Below are 6,731 nucleotides of genomic sequence, written 5' to 3' on the forward strand. Positions count from 1 at the left end.
GGACTCCCAAGTCCCTCTGCAACTCTGATGTCTGAATTTTCTCCCCATTTAGATAATAATCCACACTATTGTTCCTTTTACCAAAATGCATTATCATACATTTCCCAACATGGTATGCCATCTGCCACTCATTTGCCCATTCTTCCAATTTGTCTAAGTCCTGCTTCCTCAGCACTACCTACCCCTCCAACTATCTTTGTATCATCGGCAAACTTTGCCACAGAGCCATCAATTCCATTATCCAAATCACTGACAAACAATGTGAAAAGTAGTGGTCCCAATACTGACCCCTGAGGAACACCAGCGGTCACTGACACCCAATAAGAAAATGCCTCTTTTATTTCCACTCACTGCCTCCTACCTGTCAGCCATTCCTCTATCCATGCCAGGATCTTTCCTTCACAGGTAAAGCTCTCCCCACCAATGAAGCACATCTACAAGCAGCACTGCAACAAGAAAGCAGCATCCATCATCACGTACCTCCACCATCCAGGCCATGCTCTCTCCTTGCTGCTGCCATTAGGAAGGAGCTATAGGAGCCTCAGGTCCCATGCCACCAGGTTCAGGAAGAGTTATTACCCTTCAACCATCAGGATCCTGAAATAGTGTGGATAACTTCACTCACCTCAATTCTAAAGTGATTCCACAACCTATCAAGCACTCTCCAACTCGTTATCAGTATTAATTATTTATTTATTTTTGTCTTTTTGTATTTGCAGTTTGTCTTCTTTTGCACATTGTTTGGTTGTCGGTCTTTGTTTGTAGTCTATCATTGATTATTTATATTCTTTGTTCTACTGTGAATACCTGCAATAAAATGAATCTGAGTAGTATATAGTGACATACATACTTTACTGTGGACATTTAAAACTATGATTACTTTGTATTACAACTTTTTTGATCTAATTGTGTCCTTACTTGTAAAAACAATGTATGATTTGTGTTTGTTTTTTCTTGTGAACACTGATTATATGATACTATGTGCCTGTGATACTACTGCAAGTAAGTTTTTCATTGCTCGTGTAATTTTTTTTCTACTGTGAATGCCTGCAGGAAAATAAATCTGATACTCTTGATGTGGCCTCCTCTACATTGGTGCAACCTGACATAAATTGGGGGACTGTGTTTCGGGCCGAGACCCTTCATCAGGCCTGTTGAGTTCCTCTGGCATATTTTTGTGTGTTGCTTTGGATTTCCAGCATCCGAAGATTTTCTCGTGTTTGTGATTTTTAATTCCTATCCCCATTCCCATTCCAACATGTCAGTCAATGGCCTCCTCCTTTGCCATGATGAGTCTGCTCTCAGCTGGCGAAGCAACGGCTCATATTCTGTCTAAGTGGCCTGCAACCTGGTGGCGTGAACATTGATTTCTCCTTCAGGTAATTTTTTTTCTTATCCCCTTCCCCTTCCCTCTTCTTCTATTCCCCACTCTGGCCTCTTACCTCTTCTCCCCACCTCCCTATCACCTGCCATAGTACACCTCCTCCTTCCATTTCTCCTATGGTCCACTCTTCTCTTCCCATCAGCTTCCTTCCTCTCCAGCCTTTTACCTTCCCCACCACCGGGCTTCACCTATCACCTAGCTTGTCCTCCTTCCCCTCCCTCCCCCAACTTCTTTTATTCTGGCATCTTCACTCTTCCTTTTCAATCCTGAAGAAGGGCCTTGGCCTGAAATATTGACTGTTTATTCACTTCCATAGATGCTGCCTGACCTGCTGAGTTCTTCCAACATTTTGTGTGTGTTACTTTGGACTTAAAGCAGCTGCAGAATCTCTTTGTGTTTCTTTAAAAAAATGAACCTGCAGTGACATATAGCTACTTTGATAATAAATATACTTTGAACTTTCAAATACTAAATAACCAACTATTCCTAAACTGAACCAAAATAAAAACATGAAAATTGTTGTGTTCTCGTGCAGTGTGTTGAAACTCTGACTAAACACCAAGCTAAACCAGAGCCAATGAAGACAGAGTCGTAGTAATGTTAACCATTTACTGTTCACTCTTCCACATTAACATCGTATGGTGAAAAGGCGTTGTTTCTATAATGTTTCTTTGTGGGTAGAAACGGAGCTCTTTACGATCATGCTGCATGCATGGCACCCGCCTTTACACCTTCCCGAACCAGAGGTTACACAAAAGATGCGGCGAAACCAGAGGTGATGTCATCAAATGCCGCGATATACCATAGACAATGAATTTACCTTTATTAGACTGTAACATAATTACCAACCTTTAACTAGAAAATAGTTACAAACAAATCATTTAAAGCATAGACCCAACAAAGTCAAATAAATGCCTTAAGGGCAACACAAAAATTATATATCCTTAAGTATCCTGTAGTAGGTCACCTACTGAGAATCGGATGAGAGCTTGTGTATCAGGCAAACACAGATTCAGACTGTTTCATAAGAACTTATGAATCAGGTTAGAAATCTACGCAGTGTAACGGTTAGCATAACACTTCACTACACTACAATCAGGATTCAATACCAGCTGCTGTCTGTCTTCTCTCCCAGTGACCGTGTGGGTTTTCTCTGGGTGCTCTGGTTTCCTCCCACACTCCAAAGGCATGCAGGTTAGCATTGGTAAGTTGTGGGTATGCCAAGTTGGCACCAGAAGAATGCAGACACTTGCGCTGCCCCCAGCACATACCCGGACTGAGTTCATCATTGACACAAAATGATGCATTGAACTGTATGTTTTGATGTACATGTGCCAAATTAAGCTCATCTTTAGCCAGGGAGAAGGTGGCTGAGAGGTTAATCCATAGAGTATAATTACGAGGGGCATAGACAGGATAATTATCCTGCATCTGTTTCCCATGGTAGGAGTGCCTGAAATTAAATGGGGGTGTTTAAAGGGGATCTGAAGGGTGAGGTTTTTTTTCCACACAGACTACAGCTGGTATCTGAAGTGAGCTGCCAGAAAGGGTTCGACACAATAGTGCAGTGGTTAGCGCAACACAATTACAGCTTGGGTTATTTGAGGTCAGAGTTCAATACCGATGCCGTCTGTAAGAACTTTGAATGTCCTTCCCAAGAACTATGTGAGTTTCCTCTAGGTGCTCCAGCTTCCTCTCACAGTCCATCGGTTAGCAGGTTAATTGGTCATTGTAAATTGTCCCATGATTAGGCTAGGGATGAAAAGGTGGGTTGCTGGGAATTGTAGCTCATGGGCCACACTATATCCCTACATAAAATCAATAAATAAACAAACAGATAAAGCGGTGGAGGCAGGAACAATGATAATACTGAAGAGGCAGCTGCACAGGTACTTGAATGAGCAAGGCAAAGAGGGAGACCAGAACGCTGCAGATGCTGGAATCAGTTGTCATTTCAGAGGATCTGTTCTGGGCCCAGCATTTAAGTGCAAATACAAAGATCACACAGCAGCAGCTCTGCTTCCTTATAAGTTTGCAAAGATTCGGCATGTCATCTTAAACTTTGATAAACTTCTACAGAAGTGTGGTGGAGAGTATGTTGACTGGTTGCATCATGGCCTGGTATGGATATACCAATGCCCTGAATGGAAAAGTCTATATAAAAAAAAGTGGATACAGCACAGTCAGCCCTCAGGGCAAAACGACTGGGTCCTTTCAGCACCCTACATTTATACTCTACAGGAGACATCCAGTGAAAAGGTTGTAATGCACCTCATGCGGGCCAATCCCTAGCCAGTTGGTAAGGAAGCTTCAAGGCATCAGACCACAAGACCCTACAGAGGGTAGTAAAAACTGCGAGAGGATCACTAGGGTCTCCATCTCTCCCCCCCCCCATCCCATTCGTGACATTTACCGGGAATGCTGCATTCATTTGGTTGTATGTATGTGTGTATGTATGTATGTATATATATATATATATATATATACATACACACACACACACACACACACACACACACAGAGTCAGATGACAATAAACTTGAACTTCATCTTGCCTGCCCCTTAAGGTCATCCAGTCTCACTCTATCAGAGATACCCCCACTATTACACATTTTCCCTCCCTGCCACCCCACCTTCTCTGCAAACTAAAATCATAGAAAACTAAGCCATGACCTTCATAGAGATATATAAAATCATGCGTGTCATACATTCAATAGACACTTTATTAGGTACATCTGTACACCTTCTCATTAATGTAAATATTCTAATCAGTCAATCATGTGGCAGCAACTCAATACGTGGTCAAGAGATTCAGTTGTTGTTCAGACTTAAACGTCACAATAAGAACAAAATATGATCTGACTGACTTTGACTGTGGAATGATAGTTGGTGCCAGACGAGGAGGTTTGAGTATCTCAGAAACTGCTGACCTCCTCAAATTCTCACGCACAACAGTCTCTAGAGTTTACAGAGAATGGTGTGAAAAACAAAAAAAAAATCACAGAGCGGCAGTTCTGTGGGTGAAAATGCCTTTTTGATAAGAGAGATTGTAATAAAATAGCCAGACTGGTTCAAGCTGACAGGAAGGCGCGGTAACTCAAATAACCACGCGGTACAACAGTGCTGTGCAGAAGAGCATCTCTGAACGCACATCACGTCACACCTTCAAGTGGACGGGCTACAGCAGCAGTAGACCGCACTGGGTTCCACTCCTGTACCTTGTAAGGGCCACTGAGATGGGTGACCACAGTATTTTTCCAAGGGCAAGGGAAGTCTAAAATGAGTGCCAAAAGCTTTTAAAAAGGACCCACGAGGCATCTTGTTCACACAGAAGATAGTGGGGATATAGAATGAGCTGGCAGCAGAAGCTGTAGAAGGGCGTACAATTACAATGTTTAAGACATTTGGACAGATAAATAGATAGAAAAGGTTTAGAGGTATATGGGTCAAATGTAGGGAAATGAAACTAGTTTGGATAGATGTCTTGGTTGTCCTCTTCAAGTTGGGCCAAAGAGCCTACCTCAGTGAACACATAGAGTGTGTGTCATACGTACACCTGAAGGATTGGTGCATAGTCCACTACTCAGCTCTACACTCATGACGGTGTGACTAGGCACAGGTCAAATGCAATCTATAAATTCACCAATAACTCCAATGTTGTTGGCATAATATCATCGCAACGAGGAGGTGCACAGGAGTGAGACGGATCAGCTGGTTGATGGGCATCACAATAACAACTCAACATCAGAGAGACCAAGGAATTGGTTGTGGACTTTAGCGAGGCAATGTCAGGAGAACGTACACCAATCCTCATCATGGGGTCAGCAGTGGAAAGGGTGAGCAGGTTTAAATACGAAGAGATTCTGCAGATGCTGGAAATCCAGAGTAACATATGCAAAATGCTGGAGGAACTCAGCTGGTCAGGCAGCATCTATGGAAAAGAATAAACAGTCAACGTCTCAGGATCTTCATCAGGAAGTAGGTTTAGACCATAGTCCATAAGACCATAAGTTCCTGAGTCTTAAAATTTCAACACTTTGATGAACTCATGATGAAGACACACCATTGGCTCAATTTCATTACGAGTCTGAGAAAATTTGGTATATTACCAAAGAGTTGCAAAGTAATTATTGTGAAATTGTAAAATCCACAGGAAACTATTGTATCTCTCAGTTATTCTATTATTGTCACTTAAGCATTTCTTTTCACTACTTCAGATTACACTGAACTTTGTACCATTTTGTTACTTTGTAGTCACTGTATTTATTGTTCTGTTTATTATCAACATAGACATAGACATACTTTACTGATCCCGAGGGAAATTATGTACCATAATTTACCCTGTGAGCTGCATGTGAACAAGACATTTCATTGTACTCGGGTGTGAATGACCACAAACTAATATAATCTAATCTGAAAAAGCCCGAGAGAGACAATATACACATCAATATGTAAAAACATGCTGACATAAGACCAAGGAGCAAAATTAGGCCATTTGGCCCATCAAGTCTTCTCCATCATTCAATCTTGGCTGATCCTTTTTCCCCCTCTTCAGTGCCACTCCCCAGTCTTCTCCCCATAATCTTTGATGCTGTGTTCAATCAAGAGCCTATCAAGCTCTGCCTTAAATACACTCAATGACCTGGCCTCTATAGCTGCCTGTGGTAACAAATTCCACAAATTCACCACCCTCTGGCTAAAGAAATTTCTCCACATCTCTGTTTTAAATGATGTCTCTCTATCCTGAGGCTGTGCCCTCTTGTCCTAGACTCCCCCACCATGGGAAACATCCTTTCCATATCTATTCTGTTGAGGCCTTTCAGCACTCGAACAGTTTCAATGAGATCCACCCATTGAATTCCAGTGAGAACAGATCCAGATCCATCAAACTTCCCTTGTGTAATAACCCTTTCATTTGCAGAATCATCCTTGTGAACTTCCTCTGAACCCTCTCCAATGCCAACACATCTTTTTTTAGATGAGGAGCCCAAAACTATTCACAATACTCAAGGTGAGGCCTCAGCAGTGCCTTATAAAGCCTCAGTATTAAATCCCTGCTCTTGTATTCTAGACCTTTTGAAATGAATGCTAACATTGTATTTGCCTTCCTCACCATTGACTCAACCAGCAAGTTAACCTTTAGGGTGTTCTGCACAAAGACTCCCAAGTTCCTTTGCCTCTCAGAGTTTTGGACTTTCTCCCCATTTAGAAAATAGTCTGCACATTTATTTCTATTACAAAAGTTCATGACCATACATTTTCCAACATTGTATTTCATTTGCCACTCTCTTGCCCATTCTCCTAATCTGTCTAAGTCCTTGTGCAGCCTACCGTTTCCTCAACACTA

Source organism: Mobula hypostoma, chromosome 7, assembly GCF_963921235.1.
Source record: "Mobula hypostoma chromosome 7, sMobHyp1.1, whole genome shotgun sequence".
NCBI classification, from domain to species: Eukaryota; Metazoa; Chordata; class Chondrichthyes; order Myliobatiformes; family Myliobatidae; genus Mobula; species Mobula hypostoma.